The sequence below is a fragment of the Rhinolophus ferrumequinum genome, chromosome 24 (assembly GCF_004115265.2).
Source record: "Rhinolophus ferrumequinum isolate MPI-CBG mRhiFer1 chromosome 24, mRhiFer1_v1.p, whole genome shotgun sequence".
Taxonomy (NCBI): Eukaryota; Metazoa; Chordata; class Mammalia; order Chiroptera; family Rhinolophidae; genus Rhinolophus; species Rhinolophus ferrumequinum.
This window is the reverse complement of record NC_046307.1, coordinates 44,201,764-44,225,969: the sequence shown is the minus strand read 5'-3', so window position 1 is coordinate 44,225,969 and position 24,206 is coordinate 44,201,764. Positions and strand designations below refer to the sequence as shown.

At 52.0% G+C, this 24,206-nt stretch overlaps 1 protein-coding gene across 1 annotated transcript in view; it reads right to left on the bottom strand.

The window, feature by feature from the left end:
* The window catches only part of C24H7orf50 (chromosome 24 C7orf50 homolog), a 92,808-nt gene extending 70,574 nt beyond the window's left edge, over positions 1-22,234 (bottom strand). Inside the window, exon 1 of the mRNA XM_033095638.1 lies at positions 22,128-22,234. The gene's annotated coding sequence lies outside the window, so the exon portion shown is untranslated. The remainder of the gene's footprint in view (positions 1-22,127) is intronic.
* Between the last annotated feature and the right edge of the window lie 1,972 nt (positions 22,235-24,206).

The window sequence follows — 24,206 nt, the reverse complement described above, 5'->3', positions numbered from 1 at the left end:
GGGCCAGGCCGCGACCCTGAGTGCAGGCCACCCGGGATGACGAGGAGCAGACACTGCAGAGCCTGGCGTTCCTCCGCCTGCTTTCATGCAGGGGAAACAGTAACCACACAGCCCAGAGAGGGGACCGCTCTGGACCGAGCCCCATGAGGAGGGCACCACGTGCCCACATCTTCATCTGGGATCACAACCTGAATGTGCTCGGGTAAACATGGCAAAATCCTGAATGGGGACAGGGAGCTGGGCTTCAACCAAATGTCAATGTCATAAGAGACAAAGAAGGGCAGGAGTGTCCCCGATCAAGGGACGGGTCAGAGATGTACCACTGAACAGACTGGGCTGTGAGATCTGACACAGGGTGGCCTGCCAGGGAAAACACTCCAGGCGAGTACTTGGGCCATGTCACCGCTCTGCTCCTGAGACTGGGAAAGGCCCTGAGGTTGTGGGAAACATGCTCTGGTCTCGGCACACGCGTCGCAGTGATGGGGGTGCACACAGAAGGATGGCACGTGGCTCGGCCACGAGGACTGGCGCACTGACACACGCCACACACTCGCAGAAGAGCCAGCACGGGAGGGCCAGTGTGCGGATGCACGTCGACGAGACGCCCCCACAGACAGAGCCACACCACAGGAAGCGGCCCATGCGTGGCTCCCAGGGGCCAGGAGAGAGAACGGGGAGTGACCGCTGACAGGGCCGGGGGTGTGGGGTGAAGACACTCCAACATTAGATACTGGGCATGTACTAAGAAGCACTGACGTACACACTTAAAAAGGAGGAGTGTGTGGTAAGTTATATCTCAATAAAGCTGTTGTTTCAAAAGAAATCACTCAGGCACATTTCTTCCTAGCTGGTCTCCCTTACCTGGATGCAAAGCAGTGCCTCTGAAGTAGGTGCCACTGTGTGACAGGCTGACTTGCTCCTTCCCACCACGGTGGCCCTCCCCTCTGCCAGCAGGTCACCAGCAGCCACGCCCCCTGAAAATGGAGAGGTCTGAGCCTGCTGGAGGCCCAGAAGCCACCTTCCAACAGTTACTGGAAGCCTTCTAACCAAAGTTTTCTCTTTTTACTTACTGCCCAGAAATTCAAGCTTTCTTTTCTTTTCCACAGTAGGAACTAATGATCTGGGGTGTCTTGTGATATGCTTTTCACTTGAAAATAGAGGAAAAGAACTTCCATGAAAATTATAGCTGAATTCACTAATTCGTGCCCTGGAGGCTCATAAAGCCACAAAGGCCAGCTCCAGCCATTGGGACTTTTGTCAGGCCTGAGGAGACCTGCACGGCCGTCTACTGGGTGCTGGGTGAGCCCACCTCGCCGCTCGCCAGCTGTCGGCAGCAGGGGGACGCAGGCAGAAGGCAGCAGTGCAGGACAGAGGTGGGTGCACCGCCACCCTGCTGGCTCTGTCCTGTTCCAGGACACGCTCACTGGGCGGTGTGCGCACCACCCAGAAAACAGGCTTTATTGTTTGAGCCATTCTTGTGTCACTTTGTCTCTATTTAGTTTACGTTTGGGATGAAGTGCTTCCTGAAAAACATGAGAGACTGGAAGGTGATGAAACATGTTGGTCTGCTGCAAGCAGCAGACGCACAGACGTCCCCAGCCCTCCGCTCAGGTGGTGACACGTTGGGACCGCTGAGGTCGCCGCTGCATCTTCCCTTCTGTGGTCACCGGCTGAGACCAGGGAAGGAAAGCTTTCGCTTCTTGAACTGACTGATCAACTGAGAAATACCTGCCGAGTGAGTGCCTTCCTTCCGGAGGCCAGCACTGGGGCTGTTTGCAGATTTAATTAGCTCCTTGCCTTCCCAGTTTGGGCGGGTGAGGAGTCAGCTAGCCAGCTCAGCAGAAGCAGAGGAAGAAAGGGGGGAGGCAGGCGGTGTCATCTGTCATCTGTCAACCGCGCACCATGTCCCAGCTTCTGTGCACCCACAACCTCCAGTTCAAAGCCGTTAGGGTGCCTTAACCTACCTGGCTGGCCCACAGACACCTCCCACAGCCCCTGGAAGGGCAGCTGCAGCCCAGACAGTCAGCCCGCAGGGGGGAGGTTCCCAGAGGGCTGGGGCACCCTGTCCATCAGAGCCTGGTGGGCCCTTCGACACCGAGACAGACACATCACCAGCTTCCAGGGACATAAGGCCTGGGAAAAGCTTGAGAGGCTTGGGATGTCCCCTGACGGATGGTCCCCGAGCCGACACACAGACCACTTGGCGGGCGCGAGCCTGTGCACACGCCTGCAGCCTTAGCTGTCACACCCAGAAAAACAGCAGCTGCTCTGAGTTGATCTGATTTCTGCCATTGTCCAGTGGGTGGGGGAGCTCGCCTGGGAACAAAGATTTTAAAAGCCAACAGAACACAAAAGTGCACCAAACTTGAGTGTAATTCTAAGCCTTTATAGAGGGATGATCTCAGTCTAAAACTTATCACAAGAAATCAGCCTCAGCCGTAGGGAGTCCTGGCAAGAGTCCGAAAAGGCAACATGCCCGTTCCCCCCAGGCATCACTGCTTCTCAACAGGAAGACCCACTGACGAGGAGGAATGACCTTTCACACCAAGTACCTCCCGGCCTGGGCCTGGAAGGCTACTGCCGTGTGGGCTACTTCCTGCCCCTGGGGGGCTGTCCCGTGTCCCTCCGCTGTCCCCACAGCACCGACGACAAGGGTCTGCGTGAAGCTCCTTACATGGACCCCGGCAGCTCGTCCTCAAACCTCAAGTGTCTCTGAGCCATCACCTGGAACACAGGTGAGGCTGGGTCCCCAAGACTCAGGCTCTTCCGAGGAAGTCACAATAAACTGCTTCCCCACACAGGAAGACGTCACACCCCAGACACGTCACCCCCCAGACAGGCCCTGCTCAGGGGCCCTGCTCAGAACAGTCCGTCGTTAGCAAACAATACAGCCTTTTCTTTGCTAACTCAAGAATGCAAACGCCCAGCAAGACACAATGGCCGGTGGCCGGTGGAGGCCAGTGGAGTAAAACACACAAGGTTCTTTCTGGCCCTCAAAGTCACAGTCCAGAACTCCCTCTCCCAGGGCAGCTCGGCGTTCGCTGAGCTGGAAGACCTGGTTTCAGGGCAATCGCCAAATCCGTTAGGAAGCCACTCAGGTCCCCGAATCCCGAGCTGCCCATCCCTGACAACAGCAGAAACGGCCAGATCAAGTGACACCATAAAGCTCAACACTGTAAAAGCATAGAAAATCAGAAAGGATGGGGGAACTCCCAGACCGATTTCTGGAAGGAGCTCGAAACGGGAGGTAAGTGATTGAGTGCCAGAGCCACGGAGGTCCTGGGGCATTTGTCCATGCCGCCTCCCCACCGTGAGCTGAAGCACACAGAACTGCACCTGGGGCTGCCACCTGATGTCCAGGTGGCCTGAGCCCCCATCACCTTCACCCCAACCCTCCAAGTACACGTGTGCATGTGCACACACACAGATGCACACCCACACTTATAGCAGACTAGAGAACAGACGCCCGTGGTACTCAGGAACAAAGGGCTGCCTGTGACGGGGACAAAAAGAAAACAGTTTATGGGGCGTTGTGGGGGCCCATGAGCCTTGGACAAGGTGTGAGCTGGTCCTCATTAGCTGCACCCCAGAAACCTGGCAGGAGCCAATAGAGACTTCCTGGAGATGCCACAGCCATCCCAGGCCTCGGAAACGCCCCTAAATAACTTTCAAAGGCAGTGACCAGGAAGCAGTGAAAGTCAGCCTGGTAAGCAGCGAAAGCAGCAGCTACGTGAATAAAACCGCAGACACAGCAGACGCAGAAGCAAACTCACAGACTTCATGCTGGAATATAAAATGCAGACCTTAAAACAACGAGCTGTGGGCCAGCCCGGTGGCTCAGACGGTTAGAGCTCCGTGCTTCTAACTCCGAGGCTGCCAATTCGATTCCCACATGAGCCAGTGGGCTCCCAACCACAAGGTTGCCAGTTCAATTCCTTGAGTCCCGCAAGGGATGGTGGGCTGTGCCCCCTGCAACTAGCAACGGCAACTGGACCTGGAGCTGAGCTGCGCCCTCCACATCTAAGACTGAAAGGACAACAACTTGACTTGGAATAAAGTCCTGGAAGTACACACTGTTCCCCAATAAAGTCCTGTTCCCCTTCCCCAATAAAGTCTTTTAAAAAAAAAAAAACAACCAGCTGTGCTCATCACATGTGAGGAAACAAAAGTCAAAGTTGAAAATATCTGCATGGAACATAAAACTATAAAAAGAAACGTAGGAAATACACCAAGGCCTCAGAAAGCACAAACTTCACAACATACAACTCATAGGAAACAAATACTTTGAATAGCATTGTAACTATTAAGGAAATCGAATTCATAATTTAAAAAGTCCTGAAATCTCCAGCCCCAGAGGTTTCACTGGCAAATTCTACCAAACAGTTAAAGAAGAATTACCACTAAATGCCCTGATTTGAAACCAGACAAAGGCAGCAGAAAAAAGAGAAAACTACAGGCCACCACCCCTCATGAATCTAGACGCAAAAATCTTCAACAAAATACTGACAAATAGAATGCGGCTCATATACAATCATTCCACACCGTGACCATGTGGGGTTCATCCCAGGGAGGCGAGGCCGGTTCTATATTCAGGTATGAGTCAGTATCATGCACGATGGTGGCTGAAGAAGAAAAATCACGATCAGAACAATGGATCGGGGGAAAAGCATCTGACAAAACTCGACCTCTATTCATGACAAAAACTCACAGAAAACTAGGAACAGAGAGGAGTTTCCTCGACTTAAGGAAGGACAGCTACAGAAGGAGAGAGAAATAAAAAGGGGCAAGTGAAAGTCTGACTCTGAACTGTAATTGTTGATAGAAAACCAGGACGAGCCACTGGAGAGTCGTGAGTGGGACATCTGTGGGACAGGAAGTGACTTCCATCCCAAGGGCCGACTGAGTGAGTGCCCGTGGGTGGCACTGAGAACAAACTTGAGGGAGGAGGAAGCAGAGCCGCCAGGTGACTCGAGTTAGGGCTGGACCAGGATGGGAGCCAGGTGCTGAGAAGCAGGCCGATTCCAGATGTGGTTTCCCCCTCGTGGGCTGGGTCCCAGGGGATGTGAGAGAAAGGGGAGCCAAGGATAAATACCAGGAGAAACGGACACACTGTGTGATCCCACTTCTGTGAGGTGCCTAGGAGTCACATCACAGGGGCAGGAAGCAGACAGTGGTGCCAGAGGCCAGGGGAGGGGAGGGAGTGTTTCCTGGGGACAGAGTCAATCTGGGAAGATGAAAGTTCTGGAGACGGATGGTGGTGACGGCTGTACCACAGTGTGACTGGACTTAAGGCCCCTGAGGTGCACACTTTAAAATGACTCCAGTGGTTAATTTCATGTTGTGTGTATTTGACACAATAAAGAAAAAAGAATCAACCAGGCTTTTGCCTGCGCCACCGCAGCAGTGATGCTGCCATCATCCCCGTGGGAGCAAGGCCTTGGGTTCTGGACAGAGGGGTTTGGAGTCCACTGTCAGACATTCCAGCTCCAGCGGACGGACGGTGTGAGGGCTCTGGGTCTGGAGGGCAGGGGGGAGCCTGTGCTGCGGCTAAGGTGTCGCAGCGGGTGGCAGTGGCTCTGAGCGCCGCGCCGACACAGGACACCGCCGGGACAGGGAGTGCGCAGACTGCCTCTCAGCGCACAGACGCCAGCGACAGGAGCCCGGGCACGACGCTGCCTGCACACACGGGGTGAGTTTCCTCAGGGAGCCTGACAAGTCCCAGTGCTCTCAGGACACAGGCGTACCGCAAACTCTCGCCGCTGCTGGGCTGTCAGCTGCTACGAACACTTCTGAGGAAACGCTGGGCCCCGAGAGCCCCCATCTGACACCCACGCCCTTGCTGTGTGGTAGATCTAGTGACACGCTTCCAACCCAGAGTGCAGCGAAGTGTGGGGAAATACTCCCGAGACGGGTCCAAAGCCGCTGTTGTGCCCCCCCCACCACCACGCTGGTGGAGCCAGGGCCATACTGTGAAGCCCTGAGGAGAGGCCTCAGTGCAACAGCCACTGAGGAACTGACTGAATGCCGCCAGTAACCGCCAAGGGAGGATGGAAGCAGGCGGCTCCCCACACCGCCTCCAGGTGGGGTAAGCAGCCCCTGTCCTGAAGCCACCTGTGCCACCCCGACCCCGAGCACTCGAGCTCAATCCAGGAAGAAGCATTTCCTAAGTCCCTCAGAACGGCACCTGTGGGACGTTGTCATGGTTGGGAGCTGGGCTCCCCGCTCCCCCCTTGTGGCCACCCAGGTTCTGCTGTGATCCCACAGTCCCACGGGGACCCTCCCGTGGACGGTCACTCAGGGATGGAGCCCCTCCTCGTCCAGCTGCCCCATCAAGCGTAGCTTAGTTCATCACCCACACACACCCGGAAATCTTCTGACTTCCTGCTTCCCTTACATTCCAGAAGCATACAATTTTGCCTTAAAAAGTCTTCAGTACAGTTTAATCTGCCAGGAACGAATAGAAGCAAACTGAGAAAGAAAATAAGACATAACTTTCTACAAGTGACTTCTCCTGAGGAAAGGACCCGCCCACAAGAGATGCATTCCCTTCTCTTCGCGATGGAGCTGGACGCGCCCCAAGTCGAGGGGCGAAGTCCACGCCGGGCTCCCTCGCTGCCAGTGGCCCCAGTGAATGACCACTCAGGTCATTCAGTCCCCAAGGGCACAGTCGCAGGGCTCCTGGCTTAATCACCACCACCTGTGACTCCAGCAGTGCCCCACTTGCCATGAGCACGCCATGCCTGTTTGCAAAGCACGGTGCCCCGTACTTGTTTTTCCTGAATCTAGTCTGTTCCGTAAGCTTGTAAACCTCAGACAGCTCTCAGATGGCTTAGGTGACAAAGTGACAGCGTGGGGGCTGCGGCTGAGGAGGGTGTGAAGGTGGTGAGGACAGGACGTGTCTGAGCCCCTTTCTCACACAGTACAAACGACGAGAAACTCAGTTTAGACGCGCAGGAACTCTTCAGCCTCCAGCCTCCACCCTCGGCACAGATTCACGCTCCCTCTTCAGACATGCTGGCGGCAACCATGTCACAAGGGAGAACAGGACGAGAGCGCTGGCGGCTCCAGTGTCCGGCCGGCACCAGCGGACACCCGGGGACACAGAGCTGCTTAGCAAAACCTGATTCTCGCCCTGGCCAGGGCTGGACCTAGACGGCAAGCACACTGGTGCTGGCAGCGCCCTGGCCGGCAGGGCACACAGCCAGGCTCTGGGCCAGGAGCCACGCTCACCACGATGGGGCAGAACCAGACTCATGCCTGGGGACGCCACCAAAGGCCAGGCCGCTCCGGCAGGGTGGGAACACACGCAGACACGCGAACACACACACGTGCACACATATACACATGCATGCTCACACACGTGCACACACATTCACACACGTGCTCACACTCACATGCTCGCACACACTTCCCACGTATCTTCCACATCTTGACTGACCTGGGTCCCCCGAGCCTGCTCTCTGGAAGTGCTCGGCCCACTCAGTCTGGCGAGGCAGACAGACACCCCCATACAGAAAGGGGTGACAATACTACACGCAGTTGGCAGGGGCACTAAAGTGGCTGCCGAAAGGAAACATTCCGAAAGCCCCGTGTCTGGTCCCCAGGAATGGCACGGTGCCCTCACTCAGACCATCTACCACCACGGAGGGGCCACGGCACCAACTCTGCTCACAACGGACAGGATGCCAGTCATTTGGGAAAACAACATTTCGGCCTGTGAGGCAAAAGTAAGCGTGCACACTGGGCCAGGATACGAGTGCCATCCTCTGGGCTGAAGGTTTCTTTCAGGAGAAAGTATGAGAGCAAAAGCCGCTATTTCTGAAAAACCAGGGCCTGAGCCCTGCACGTGGAACGACAGAAGTCGCGACGTCTATTTAAGGGAAAAGCCCAGCTGCCCAGCCTTGGGGTGACATTTCAGCACCCAGGACACGGTCACCGTGGGATCCCTTGACTGAGCAGGCTGCCACACACAAACCACCCCTCGGGCTCCACTCCCTGCGCTGAACTGCATCGCAGACATTGCAGATGAAGCTACGAGAAGCTCGGCTCCTGGGATGACGTCCAGGACTTCGAGGCTTCAGGGCACACTGTCACTTATTAATCAAAAACTAACCACAGCGACACTCGCCGAGCGCCCGTCTGTCGTGAGTACAGTCTCCTGTGCCCTTCCTGGCACCGAGACGGGTCTGTGAGCACCTCCATTCCACAGATGTGACCCTGGAGCACAGAGGTGTCACCTGCCCCAGGTCACAGAGCTCGTGGGTGGGGGAGCGCAGGAGGCTTCTGTGGGGCTGACTCCACAGCCAGACACTGGTTTTTATAATATCTACTGTGTTTCCCTGAAAACAAGACCAAGTCATATTAAATTTTGCTCCAAAAGACACATTAGGGCTTATATTCAGGGGATGTCACCCTGAAAAATCATGCTAGGGCTTATCTTATGGTTAGGTCTTATTTTCAGGGAAACACAGTATGTAAACAGAAGAACAGTTCATAAAATTGCTAACTTTCAACAAACGTAGAAATTCACTCAAATCAGTTTCTGTGCGACCCACACAAACGTTAATTGCATCTTCCCAAGAGGACGTATGTTTACATATATTACTGGTTCTCAAACCACACAAGTACCACAGCTGTCACTCACTAGGCAGTTACTCAGGCCCCACGTGAACCACTTTAACACATCATGTGGCATGCTATGGCCACCCTATGTGACAAACTTGTGTTATCTGCACGGATAGCCTCAGAGAGAAGCGTGTGCCCGAGGTCACGACCCACCAGCTGCTGTCTGAGCCCAACCTGCCTGACCCACGCTGGCAACCTGAAGCCTGCCCCCAGCCCTTCTGACACACAAGCCCTCCTCTCTGACCTGGAAAGTGGGCCAATTGAGCTCCGTGACAAAGACATGTCCCCCGTGCTTGCTCTCCCCTCCCTCTCCCCCTGTCCTCTCAGGAACAGAGCCCAGAAGTTTTGATCGGGCTCTTGGCTGCCTGGCGGAGATGACAGTCCCAAGCCTCACCTGCAGCCACATGGGTGGACAGTAAGGGGAGGACGGCAGGCAGGGGTGAGGGCACATCGACACCTTCCGGGTCCTCTCCTTCAGGATGAAGCTGTCTGTCCCCTGCCCCAGAACGAACACATGCACAGGGGAGGGCGCCCTCTGACCACACAGCCAGGGACAGAAGCTGGGGTGGGGGCACACGAACTGAAAGGAGCCCAGGTCCCCAAACAAACCATGAAATCAACTGCCCCGGCCATGCCACGCACTCTGGACTGTGAAATAAATTTCTACCCCAAGGCACTGGATTTTGGGACCTCCGTGTCATATCTGTAAACCTCAGTCTTAGGTCACACTTTTTGGTTCCTTCCCAAAACATTTGCCGAGCCCATCTTGCACATGGAGCCCTGCGCTGGGCACCTGCCACATTCCACAGTCACCCACTGCAGTCCTTGCCAGGTGGGGCGCAGTCACAGTGGTCTCCAGGATGGGGCCCAGGGGCTCAACGCGCCTGGCTGTAGGTGGCAACTGTGCTGAGTCCTGAAGAACGCGCAGGACTGGGGGCCGACAGAGGCTTGGCGGGGAGGCAGCGTTATTCAGACCAAACCTGAGGGCTGGGGGTGGGCCAGGACCTCAGCCCCACGCTTACTCTCAGCCTGTGAGGATGTTATCTGCGAGCCAACGGGAGCCAATGAGCATGTGGAAGCCGACGGCATGGGCCGTGTACGTGGTGCCTGCGTGCCGTCCCACCAGCCCTGCCGTCACAGTGGCACTGAGACGTGCACTGGCCTCACTGCAGCACAGCGTCACGAGGGGACGGGCAGCGTGGACGGGCAAAGGCCATCCTGTGCCACTGAAACTGACCACAAGACTGGCCAGTTAAACTAGACACTGTTTACACTGCGAACAGCGGGAGACGTGAGCTCTGTGCCTGGGAAAACCGGCTTCAAAGCGGTAACTGTTTTCCCAGCTGTGAAGCCTCCGTCCTGGGAAATCTTCTCATGCCGTCACAAAATAACCTGGAGACGACTGAACAAATATTCGGCTTGCACTGTCCGTTACGGCGTTTCAGACCCCAGACTAGAGAACTTTCTTACATACGTTGTCTGTGAGTCAGTGACTAATACTCCTGATAAATGTTAGTGAACATGATAATGAAATAAGTCTCCTTAAACAGATGCGGTGTCCACTCCCTTCATGAGAACAATAAATCCGGAGGCTCCCTCGAGCAGCCAGGACCTGGGCAGAAGAAAGGGCAGGACAGGAAGCACCCTGCCGCCCGGTTCTGTGTACTCACAGGCACCGGTTCCTGGACGGAACCACTCAGCCGTGCAGATGAGAGGACAGGGCAGCACCAGGCAAAACCACTGGATGGGCACGCCCACACACATCGGCGCTTGGCACCTCGGGGGCAAAACTTCCCATCAGCTCCAAAATGGCCAGTCTACACCATGACCAGCAATTTCAAGACAGACGACATGAGCTCCCCTTTAAAGCCAAGAAGGAAATAAAACAGCCACTGAAACAGAGATCCACTCAGGAGACCAGGGTTCCTGGCCGGTGCTGCCACCAGCCATGTGACTTTCCTCGAGACAGAAGGGGACAGTCCCAGCCCCGGCATCCTGGGGCCATTGCTAGACAAGGGAGTGACAACCCCGAGCCTCTAGGAAAGCCACAGGACGGGCGGCCTAAACTTAGTTCAAGCTCAAAAATGGCAAAAGGACTAAAAACACGGTGAAAATTTAATCATTCGTTGCCTCACAAATTATTTGTGATAAAGTGACATGTGAAGGTCGGAAAGCCAAACACGCTTTTAAAAACACTTAGGAAACAATTACACATATGCGCACACCAAGCATTTCTCTTGCTCAATCTTCCACGTTTTCTGTATTTTTCTGTATTTCTGTATTTTTCACAATGATGTTAAAAATGAGAGCCTTTAAATTGAGTCTTTACAGAAACATAAAGAGTTCGACTGTGTCAGGAAGATACGTCCTTATAGGGCTGGAAAAGTACAGAAAAACGAAAAGAGCTGGATGTTGGAAGGGCAGGGGGGGCGGGGGGGAGCCTTTCTTAACCTTATCATCTGATGCTGTTTCACTCCTCAGCAGGCAGAGCCTTTCCAAGAATGCAGACGTGCATCTCACTGAAGTAAGGTGTTTCACTTCTCACCAGGGGCCCCTCCCTCCCCGCAGGCGGCCCCTCCCTCCTCACAGGTGGCTCCTCATTCCTCTGGTGGTTCTTAGACACTGGTCAGCACCGCCACCCTCAGGCCCAAGGACCAGACACCCATGAGCCCCTGCATGCAGTGCGTCCATAGGGCACTCTGACCAGACTGCTCACGCGCACAGACACATGGGGACATTCCTAGGACCTCTCTGAACAAAGACAGGCAAGTGGCTTCTTCCCACAGACCCCAAGGTATGTCTAGGCCTCAACGGACAATCCAGACCAGTCAGAATGAAGACCCTAGAAGTGGGTCTGGCAAAACACACTTTTGAGTGCCTCCCATGTCATGAGCCTGTGCGAGGGCAAGAGGGACGCCATCTGTCCTTGAGGACACCATGGGGAGAGGGAACGGAGGTGGGCAGGAGGGGGGTGGAGGCCACCGCAGGTTCAGGCTGCTCTGCTGACAGGGAGAAGCCCCACCTCCCACGTAGGGAAATGCGTGGGGAGTGTCGCAGGGGTGAGGTGAGGTGAGGAGGATGGGAGCATGAGGACAACAGCAGGGTCCCTCTCATCACGGCAGAGGTGACGGCTGGTCTGGCTGAGTGGAATGGTGGAGAGGCACCTACTTGGGGTGGGGGATGCACGACGGCGCTGCTCGTGTGCACCTGAGTCCACGGTCGAAACCCCTGGAGGCAGTGCCCCCTCATCCTGCTCCTTCAGCGTCGGGCAGCTCAACGAAGTGGGGGTACTGAAGCCGCAGCACATGCTGCACCTCCACAACCCATGGGGAGGCACAGCCGGGCAGTAACCGCGACCCAGAAGGAGCCAGGCACAGTGACAATGCCACACGCTGCTGGTGCCAATGTCGGCTCTGACAGATGGCTCCCGTGACCAGGTCCTGAACACGGAGCAAGGCGGGGACAACAAAAGCAAGCATGACAGCAGGCGCTGTGTCCAGGCCTGGGACACGGTGTGCATCCCTGTGTGTGTCGGCACAGGCCAGCGCTCCGTCGTCCCGAGCACGGCCGGGCCATGAAAACAACGATGACGATGACCACGATGACGACGGCTGTCCCCCAAGAGCCTGCCACACAGACGCAGGGGCGGAGCCACTGCCCCTCGCCACGCCCAGGAGCCACGCCCTCCTCCCCGCTTCTCGGCGGGACTGCTCTAGGCCGCTGTCATCTCATCACCCCACATTGCTGACAGCTGGGGACAGGACAGCTGGGGACAGGACAGCTGGGGACAGGCGCAGGACACGCAGAGCTCAGAACTACTGAGACAGCTCTTGACCTTTTCTGATGAAACTCTCCCCAAAATACACAAACGTGACATTTAGTTGACAAGTTCTTCCCTGAATCCTATCAGTGGCCTGGAGGAAAGGTCTCTGCACCGGTGACAGGCCCATGGGGCCCAGCAGAGCCTACTGTCACCTAGTTATGCTCCTCGGGGCTGCCCCTGGAAAGGAAGCAGCTGCTTCCATCGTCCGGCCTCTGACAGGGACACCGCATCGTCTTATTTTCACGGTGTGTCCTCTAGAAGTCTCACGAAAAAAAGATACAAAGATTTTATTTTTCATCTTTTCCCCAGCTTAGTTTTCCACTAAAGAAAGAACACTGAAAAAACACTGTACTAATTTCAAAACTCGTAGACACCTGACAACTTCTGGAAACTATTCTCATCATCAAATGTTGCTTTTCCAGTAAACACATTTCCCAGCCCAGCTTACGTAACCAGTCCTATCCTTCACCATTTGCCATGATTTGTAGAAACACCATGAGGCAGCTAAGTTGTTCCCTGCACTTGGGCTCCCCATGCTGAAAGGCAGGTCCCTTGCCCCCACCAGCCTCTGACCAGAAGTCAGTGCCTCCAGCACTCAGGGCACTGGCACAGTCACCGTGGGACCCAAAGGGACGCCTCTCTGCTGGGCTGCAGGGAGCGGTGAGCAGGCGCCTCCCTCCCACTCCTTCCCAGTTAGTCAGCCTCACCTCTCTGGTAGCTTTTTACTCTTCATTTTGATGTTCTACTGTTTCACACTGTGTATCTAGGCATGAATGTACTTTTGTTTCTTCTGTTTGGGACTGGATGTGCTCTTTCCATACACACAGTCATCAATTTCACAAATTTCCCAGCAATTATTTCCTTCAAAGGCTGCCTTTCTTCCATCTTCTCCATTCTCTCCTTACTCCTATTAAATGTAAGTTGGATCTTTCATCTCTTAGCTTCTCTCACATTTTTTCATCTCTATACCTCACTGTGCATATTACGGGGTATTTCCTCACCTCTATCATCCAGCTTCTAACGCTCTCTTCAGCTGTGTCTCACCTACTATTTAACTTGTCCACCCAGTTTTTGATTTCCATGGTCACACTTTTAGTATTTCAATTTGATTCCTTTTCAACTCTCCCTGTTCGTTTCTCATATTGGAGAGTAAAGGAAAGAATGCTAACTCTTCCATTATCTCTCCTAGTTTCTTACACATATTTAAGGACTTCAGGTTTTCCGACTTGTGGTCTGCACAGTGCCATCTATTTTACCAGCTGAGTCTCGTGATGGTTTTCCTCCCATCATTGTGCTTTCCTACTGTGGACCGTTCTGCACGAGAGTCGTTCTCCTTGGGAGTCCCTGTGGGGTGGTTTTGCATTTGTCTCTGTTGAAGAGCTGATGAATTCCATGGGTCCAAACAAGTTTGTGGGTTTCTTTCTTGACTGGGGCTCCCACTATGGGTTAGTGAAAATTTGGGTCCGATTCTGTGTGAGTGACTCTTGCACCCGCGCCAGCTTCCTACTGTGTCTCTGCACAGTGGGTAGCATTTTCTAATCCACGCTTGAAGGCCAAGTGACATTTTGCTTTGGGCAGGAGCTCAGCTGCTCCCTGCTGGGAAGGGATGGAGGGGAGGGTCCTGCAGCCTCGGGTGGTGGACCGGCAGTTTAGGGTAAAGGCCATAAACAAAAATAACTTGACTGGAAAAGTATTTGAAACGTAAAGGAAAGACAATGAGCTCTTAGTATAAAGAATGTGTTTTCAAATCAATACAGAGAAGCTAAACTTTGCAACAGAACTGGTGAAAAACATACAGGCATTCGCAAAACAAATAGCCAATATGTATGTGGAAAATGACCATGCATGGTAGTGATCAAAGAGACTGAAATTAAATCCACCGCAAGCTATCTTTTTCTCTCTGTGTCATACTTGAAAACAAGAACAAACACTACAGTGCCCAGGGCTGCCGTGGGTAGTCTCCTAGACGGAAGAGGAACTACATAGATTGTAAAAATACTGAGAAGGATACACTCCAAAATATTAACACCAGAGTGATCTCAGGGTGGTAGAATTAGTCATTCTGGTTTCTTCTGTTTTTCTGATCTCTCTCTCTCTCTCTCTCTCTCTCTCTCTCTAACATTGGTCATGTATAACTCAGAAAAAAATAATAAACATTGCTTTTTATAAACTGCATTTTGCTGAGTTATTTTCTGCTGACCGCAAGGCAGCAAAGCTCACAGACAGCTTCCCTGGCTGACCACAGCAGCAGTTAAAGCCTTAGATGTCGGCATGAGGACAGCTGGGGTGGGGAGAAGGGGGGCTGTGCTCTTTGGCCCCAGTGAGGACTGCTGGGTCTCCATGGCAGTGGGAAAGCTGCTTGGCTTCCAACTCTTCCAGAGTTCTTCAGATTTAACGAATGAGCTGAGAAAACTCGCGCAGAGATGGGGAGCACATGCCTGCGGCCGGCCTACCAAGAGACTGTGTGCCCATGGCCCCGCCTCCACCCTTACCTGTGAAGGACACCCAGGGCAGTGGCTGGGACAGCCACCCCAAAAAGCGCCTGGAGACAGACACACACAGGCAGCACACAAGGGCCGTGGCAGGACGGCCCCACCATGAAGCCAGGAAACCACCCCCCCATCGGCAGTTTGTCGAGTTGCTGAAACCAGTGCATGTAGTATCAGCAAAGCCTGGGAGAGCAGAGCTCCAACCGGCCCCTCCTGGTTGCTGGGACAGTTTTGGCTGTCCTCTTCCAAATGGGGGCACTGCGACGACTGCAATACAAGGGTGATACACCAAATGCTACTGAGGACGCAGGGAGGCTGGGTCTCTTGTGCGACCGTGGAAGGTAAAATGGGATGGCCACTCTGGAAAACACTTTGGCAGTTTCTCAACAAACTAAACATGCACGTACCAAACTACCGAACAAGACTCCTGGGCCTTTTCCCCAAAGAAAGGAAAGTATAGCTTCGCAGCAGCTTTACTTGTAAAAGCAAAGCTCTGGAAACGTCCTTCATTCAATGGGTGAATGACCATAAAGGGTGGCACGAGGGGAATGTGTGCTGACAATATTTTGTATCTTGACTGTGGTGCTTACCCACACCTGTGATGAGACTGCACAGAAACACACACAAGAATGCAGGTAAAACTAGTGAAATTTGAGTGCGGCCTGGGGCCCAGGGCCCATTTCCTGGTTTTGATACCACAGTCCACTATCAATGGGGGCACCAGGCAAAGGGCACACGGGACCCCCCTGTAATGTGTTTGCAACTCACTATGTAGCTACAGTTGTTTGAAAAATAAATATTCTTTAAGAAAACATCAAAGTGAGTACCCCAATGGTACAGTTCTGACCAGGCGCTCCACGCGAACGCTGAGACGTGGTGACAGTATACTGAAACGCTCTGAGCCCACCTCAGCTGTGGCCGCTTCCGCCAGCACTGGGCAGTGTGAAGGAGACCACGTGGCCCACGGAGCCTGAGGTGTTTCCTAGCTGGCCCCTGACAGAGGAAATTTACCAGCCCCTGATTTGATTTAGGCCAACTCTCTGATGAGGGCAGAGAGGGATGGCAACCAAAAACACGACTGGCCAAAACATAAAGAACAACAATTTCCATAAAGCCTCAAAGAGCTGACAAAAGAGTAAGGAATCTCCAGACCCAAAATGAGGGGTACACAGAAGCTGGAACCCACATAAATGGAAGGCTGTGGGGCCATCCTGTCCTGAGGCAATTTGGCACCGGGAAGTGTGAGCGGCTCCGGCACCTGCCAGCTCACTGGTATCCTTTGGTTCCTCTGAATTCTGCATCATGTACTACATTACCTCACCAAAGTATACTTTTCAAGCACTGTACAAAAAAATAGGAGAATAAATCAATTAGTAGAATAGAATGCAAACCCAAGAAAATTTAGAGAAAGATTAAAAATTTTTAAAAAGGGTAGAATATTCACTAAATGATATGAGACAACTGTAGCTTTTTCCTAGAAAAAAAATAAACTCAGATTCCTACGTCACAGAAGACACAACCGTAAATTTCAATTAGTTTAAAAAACAAAATATAAAAATCAAAACTACAAAATTTAGAGAAAAATACATGAAAACGTTTATAATTACTTGTGGAAGAGGGAAGGGCTTCTTAAGGAAAAAAGCAGCCCCACACACGAGGAAAGCACCCAGGGACACTGACGTCGTTTGGTGTGTCTATCAGTCTCCAATCACTATGCTGTGCCACACCTGAAACTAATGGTTTATGTCAATTATACCTCAATTTTAAAAAATCTAAATTGAATTTTAAAACTCACCTATAAAAAATAGCTCCTATGAAAAATAGTAACTTTGAAAGATAACAAATCAGAAGTATGTGTAATATATACCCAAAAAAATCTTTGTTTAAAAAAAGGCAATCAATTCAACAGGAAAATAGGCAAAAGATATGATAAGGAAACTCACGGGTGAAAGACAAATGACAATAAATAATTGAAAAGTGTCTCAGTTTCACTAGTGAGCTGGAAATGATAAATTAAAACAAATTCTGCTCCTCACTCATCAGATTAGCAGACCTAGAAGGCGGCTGCCCCGCTGGGTGTAAAGTGAGGAAGTGAACACTGGGGCAGTCACCTGGGGCCCGAGTTACTCTGTATCAGATTCTCCGGGCAGACCCTCCCACTGCCATTCCCTTTCTGGGTGTGCAACAAGAGAAACAGGGACACATGAGACAAAGACACCCGATACTCTGTTTCCAGGGGTAAATGCTGGAACCTAAGGGGAATCACTGGTCTCTGGCCTCCCATTTCTCCTATGTACAATGTACTCAGTCTGTGAATCCCTACAGTCTATCAATTTATAATCTCAAGGATTGGCAACCTAGCACTCAGCAGTCAGAGCAGAAAATGAAAACAACAGGAGAGGGGAAATTCTAAGAAAAACATTTCACCTCCCAGGGAGCTGTTTGGGGATTACCAACCCCACCCCCACTAGGTTAAGAACAAAAAAATCCACAGCCAGACCAGTAATATTTCTTGAGGCAAAATACCATTGGTATGAAGTATTTTGGCCCTGAGCAAATTCTCAAGGCCGCCAAGTTCACAGCCTCATTGGATGGTTTTATGAAGGGCTGCAGGCTTCATGCCCATGTAATTCCTACTGGATCTTCAAGGTTACACAGGAAGGAGAAAAGATGGTCCATACGGAGTAGCTTTGCTTCCTCTCCACATAAACAACCTCCGTGCCCCTGAGGACGCTGGTGCAAAGCGCTGGTCTCCTTCAGCCCAGCTGTCCCACGGGTCCCGGTTCAGCAAAGCCCATGAAAACACTCGGGACGCTTCAGACTACAGCGGGAACTTGGGACCCAACTGGCTACGAGAGCACACTATATTCCAAAAGAAAAACAGGGTTACCCTCCTTCCAAAAGTACTTGTCACTGTGCACTCCAGACTGTCCTTCCTAGTGTAGGACTGTCTGGTCAACACGGCTGAGGTCTTTCTCCCATCATCGTCGGCATGTACAGTGTGTGAGCAGGTGCCAAAAAGGAGAAGCTATATTCCTTACATGGGGTTGGCAATGTTGACGAGCACCAGCTGAGCCAGCCCAGTTACCAGAGGGGACTTGGGCAGGTGACACTTCAGGTCCCTCGCTCGGAAAGGTAACCAGAGACAGGACACGCAAGTGCCAGTCTCAGGTGACCGTGCAGGTGACCCAACCTCTGGAGGGCTCCTCTGTGAAGCTCAGTGCCCACACCTAGGCCCATCGGCCTCTCAGGAGGCCGTGCACAGTAACGTGCAGTGGAAATATAAGGGATTCTTATGCCGAGACAGTTCTGCTGACCCCGCAGCCAAACGAGCCCCCTCCCTCCCAGGCCCCCACGTCCCGCCTCCAGGCAGCGAGGTGGCATTTACCCCGCAGAGGCAGGCTCAGCCTAGGTGCCCTCCACAGCGGGAGGACACTGACTGGCTCTGGGGTGACAGCCGTGTTGACACTGTCTCTCCTCATGTGGCTCAGGGTCTAGGACAGCACAGAAATTCCAAGTAGGTCCTCAGTGAGAGCGGGGGGGGGGGGGAAGACAGGCCTGCAGACACACCCCCTCCCGCCCCCAACATCCATGCACACGTGAGTGAGCAGCCCCTCTGGGCTCGTGTCACCCCAAATGTCACCCCCGCATGCCCGTCAAGTCGGAGGCTCGTCCTGGCAGGAGCCTGGAGACACAGCCAGGCCAGCTCTGTCCAGCTCCCGAGCGCAGGATCACGGGAGGTTCCGAGAAGCTGTGACAAGGGGAGGCACAGGTGGGGGCATCACCCTCATGAGAGGGAAGAGCAGGACCCTCCCCCCAACCCCCGTGAATGGCCTCCCTGCAGGACAGGCAGGGTGCTAAGACGCGGTGACCACGACGCGGAGGAAGTCACCAGGGCTCCTGCTGTCTCGGGACAAACTGACCACCCTCTTCTCCTTCAGTTCAAGTTCACGGCCAGCGCACTGGGCGCTGGGCAGTGACAGTGAGCGGCGCAGCTCAGATGGCTGCAGCCATTCCAGACAAAGGCCCCGGAACCGCGCACGGTGGGAGCTGGGACAGAGATGAGCAGACAGCCCTGCCCGCTGAGTGTGGGGCAGGACTCTAACATGGCCCCCCGGGGGGGGCCATGCAGTGTCATCACTTGTGGATAGTTCAGCCATCCTGGCACAGGTTCAGGGCGCTTGTGCTGTGGGAAGTGACCCACAGGCCTCCCCAGACGGACATTTCCGGGAGGACAACACAGTGGCCCAAATGGGGACAGAGGCTTCTTCATTATGCACTGGATTCCAGAGGTCCCTCCAGGACGGGGAGAGGGGAGTCGTGGGCGAGATAGCACAGTACTTTTCCATACGCTCCCGGTGACAGGAATGTGCCCCCCCGGGCTTCGTCGGCCCACCCTGCTTAAACTTAGGTGCAGCGGTCAACATTCTGTCCTTTCAAAAATGCCTGGCACCTCTTCTCCATAATTTCCCGTGAGAACCAGAGGGAGTGAAGAAATATTTTTCTTAGCAGAGACCAGGATGTTTTCCAGGAAGAGTCGTCTCCATGCCTTGGGAGACCAGCCCCCCAGCAAGACCACCAGGGGTCTTCGGGACACAAGCCCCCAGCTTGGACCCCAACTCTGCGACAACAGCTGGAAATCCTCCAAACGCAAGGGAGTCCAGACTTGCCGGTTCGCTCTGTGCGGCAGGGCTGCGCCCCCTGCTGGCCAGTCGGGGCTCCTACACGGGGCCCTGGCCCGCGGGCCCCTTCGACACCCGTCCTGCTCCTCTCACCCTCAACACCCCTCTGGCGGGGAAGACAAACACAAGTGCACTTGATGCCACCAGGATCCCCAAGTTAGAAACCAAACAAACAAGCAGGCATCAAAAGACACTGGAGAGAAACATACCAAAATGCTTGCTTCTTTTCTCTTTTGTTTTCCAAGTTTCTTTTTATCAACGTGTGTCAATAACGAAAACAATCACACACTTTAAAAAACATCACTACCAATCTTGGGCAGAAATTTTAACTTGTGCTACAATCACCATAAACCCACACTGTTTGGTGGGTCATGCCAGTGGTCAGCAAGCAGAGCTCACTGAAAAAAGGAAGCTGGGAGTTGTACGACAAAATAAAAACCACCAAGGTGATCACATGAAGTTCATTTTAAAGAAACTGGAATCTAGCAAGCAGGAAAGCGTCAACAGAAATGGCCCAAGAAAATCATGTGTAATTGAGGTTCTGCACGAATGGGGGTGGGCTGGGCCACCGAATGGGAGCTCAATTAACTCGAAGAAACTGGTCTCCATCTGGGATCTGGAAACCAAAAGAACAGCCACAACCGGGGCTCAGGTGGTAAGAATGGGAGAAGAACAGGAATCGGCTGGGGAAGCGGGTTTGCTGACAGCCTCCTGTGTTCACAAGACTCGGGAGGCTGCTAAAAGCAGCCAGGATTCCTGATCTGGAGGCCAGGGAAACCAGGAGCAAAGGTGCCTGTGAGGCCCCAGACCTTGTGAGTTCTTGGCCAAAGAGAACACAGGGAAAGGGGTACCTGCGGCAAGTCAGGATCCTGGGTGCCCACTGGCTGCGCCACACCCTGGTGGTGGCAGCTGAGCGATGGCCCCAGGCACAGCTGAGCCCCTGCCCTGCCGGGGCCAGATGGACGGGTTAGTTCACACCAGCTCCCACAGCAGAGCTGCCGACCTGGATGGAGTCCCGGCGTGCTCACCTACCCTGAGGGACGGCAAGACTTCCAAGGTGCTTGCATGGGGGTCCCAGGGAGCCCAGTCCCAGGGCTTGGATACCACGCACATGCGTGCAGAAAACTGTCCTGAGAAATGGCTCAGAATGGGCCTGCTCCCCTCGCCTCCCTCCCTCGGCACAACGGCCCTTCCGTATTCTATGAGGGAAAGGCTACCTGTCACCTTGCACCTGACTTTTTAGGGTACACTGACCAAGGCAAAACAGTCTCTGGGGCACTAAACAAAGGCACAGTTTGAAACACTGATGTAAAAGTGAGCGAATGTGACGGTTAGCAACGCACCTTGGCCAAGTCGGTTGGCTTCCAATTCTTCCTTCTGAAAAGAACTGAAGGACCCAAGCAAGCTGGTATTTAATGGTAGCACTCTAAAAATAAATGTTGGGGGGTTGCGGGTGAGAGATGAGGGTAAGGGGGATCAAATATATGGTGATGGAAGGAGAACTGTCTCTGAGTGATGAACACACAATAGGATTTATAGATGATGTAATACAGAATTGTACACCTGAAATCTATGTAACTTTACTAATAATTGTCACCCCAATAAATTTTTTAAAATTTTAAAAATTTTAAAAATAATAAAAAATAAATCAAAATAAATGTTGATAACATGCCCAAACTCACATAACAGTCTTAGAGTTCAAGGAATTAAGCAACATTGCTACAAGAGGACTTCCACTCTCGTTCACCTGTTTATGTGACTAAGACGACTCAGCACTCACAGCCTCAGTCGAGAAACAGGAACAAAACAACACCAAACCCCGTGTCAATCGACCAGTGGGTAACATTCCTCCACCAGCCAGAGAACTACGTGATGTGTGCCCAATAAACTTGACTTCTTGATGAATAACTTGTCAAAACGTACTATCTTATGCTGCTTTGATCAACTGCATACTAGGAATTACAAAGACAGCTCAACAGAGAGAAAAATTTTAACACTCAGAAGTCAGTGGTTACATAAAACAAAGTTAAATGTGTATCATATTTTTGTGGCGGATTTATGTCACGCTAGATAGGAACGTTTTTAGATGTGGATTCCTACATGCGGATTCCCAGGCCACGCCCCATGTATCACTATCACTATGTGAAGGCCCCCTGCCTTGGGCGTGCTATGCCCGCCCCCCCCGTTCCTCAGAGAACAGCTCACAGGCCCAGCTCCAAGCCTCGCCACCCTGGGCCTCCACTGAGCCATCAAAACCCCCTTGAAAACATGGAGATACCCAAAACAGCAGCCTGTAGATTTGGTGGCTGAAGACAGTCATGGAGTCCCAACCTCAAATTTACTGCAATTCCCGTTTGCCCTGGAATTGCTTTCAGAAGGCACTGAGCATATCCACGTGTAACTTGTTCCATCCTCTGTGTCACCTCGGCCAATGCCAGCATTACGACCCCCTAAGTCTCCCTCCAGCTGAGGAAACGCGGTAAGGCCAACGCGTCCGCATGCACCTACCTTGGGGCACGCCTCCTTGGTGCCTTGTGTGGCTTCAGGTGCCCGCAGTGTCTCTTCTGCTGACGCCTTCTTCAATTTTTTGTTCTTTTCCCCTGTCACCTTGGTAACTTTTCTCTTCTGTTTTGCCATCCTGCAACAGAGAAAATAAATTGCTAAACACACAGTAAATAAAAGGTCTCAGGCCATATAATATTTTTGTATTCTCTCATTATAAAAGAAATACATAGGTATTTCAGAAAATATGGAAAATACATAAAAGTTAAAAGAAAGTCAAATCCCCTAGTTTCATCACCTATAGATAACCAATTTAATCTTTTGGTAAATTTCTTATTTCTGAGTGTTTTCACATATATATTCTGTATTTCTAACTAAACATGAACACAAAGCTTTTTAAGATTCAGAGAAATATCTTTTTTAATGACAGTTATCAAAATTTTCCAAAAGTGAAAGTTGGTCTATTCCCCAATTATTGAATATTTCGGGTTATTTTTATTTTCTATTATTATGGACTAACTCACACTTCCCCATCACTAGGGAGGCTGCGAGTGACCCCATGTACCACGTCACGAGGGTATTTGGTCGGCCACAGGTGGAAGGGCCCATGAGGAGTCTGGCATGGCCACCTTGACAGTGGAAGAAGCACTGACGGGGGCCACATAAAAGGGCTGACACACGATGCCAGAAGCTAGACACGAACTGGTTAGGTCTACTTTCTCAAGCACAGTAGTATCTAGAACTCCATGTATAAAAACAGAAAAAGCACATGAATTCGAATACCAATTTCCTCTGTGGGACTACGTGATGGAGGGACCAAGAGAAATGGTTGAGGTCCAGAACCTGAAAGCATGTCAGAAGAGTTGGGGTGGAGAGCCCTCTTCCTCTGCGGGGACACTGGCGGCTGCTGGGATCTCTGAGGGGGGACTGAGAGGGTGGACAGCTGAGTGGTAACCTCAGAGGGAGGATGTCTGAGGGGGGACGTCTGAAGAAGGATGTCTGAGGGGGAACTTTTGAGGGGGGACCTCTGAGGGAGGACCTCTGACGGGGACCAGGCTGATTCCTGGAGGGAGCAGCAAGAACTGAACCAACTCCAGCTGCTGAAGTGACGGCTGCTGGAAGAAGCCCTTCCCACTCCCATCCCACCTGCTTCCAGCCCCTCTGGGTGGAGCCTATAAAGGCACTGAAAACAGAAAGCATCCTGCGCAGGCCCAGAAGCTATCAGGGGAGCATCACGATGCTGAGTGTAAAAGGGACCTTCGGAGCTGAGACAGTTTAATAACCAGCTCGTGCAAACAGGGACAGACCACTTTTCATGATACATTGTTTTTAGTAGAAACAACCCAATCATACAGGTACATCAATAAAGGATTAAATAAATAGGATAAACCAATAAAATGGAATCCCATTCAATAATTATAATAAATGAGATCATGTTAGAGATATAGGATGAAAACCACAGAATACTATTATCCAGTTTGGTTTTCAAGAAAGTAATACTGAAAATAACAATGGAGAAAGCTATATATGTGTGTGTGTGTGTATATATATATATATATATATATATATATTCACATATATATGAAAATGTCTGAAGGATATAAAGAAAACTTTACCTAGGAGGTGGGATTGCAAGACACTATTTCTTTTACAGCTCAGTTTTACTTGTTTTTTTCAAGGTTTTATACTTGAAAGAAAAAAGGTTATTTTTTAATACCAGTCCTTGTAAACTCTATTTATAAGGCCTACTAATATCAGCTTTTATTCTGACACATTACAAAAATGTATTTCCTTTACCCTAAGCTCACTGCAGTGGCTTTGCCCTCCATGTCGCAGATTTTGTACACACACGTACACACACACACACACACACACACACACTCGTATATTCATGGCTATATGTGTGAATGAACGAATCATAGGAACTTACTGCTATACAGTATATGTGCATATATTTATTCACTTTCAGACATGCTGCTCACGGCTGGGTACGTGAGAACGCGGACACAAACCCAGTACCCTCGTCCCTTGACACCAGAACTTATTTTGGACTCTCCTAACAGACACTCAGAAATACAAACCCTT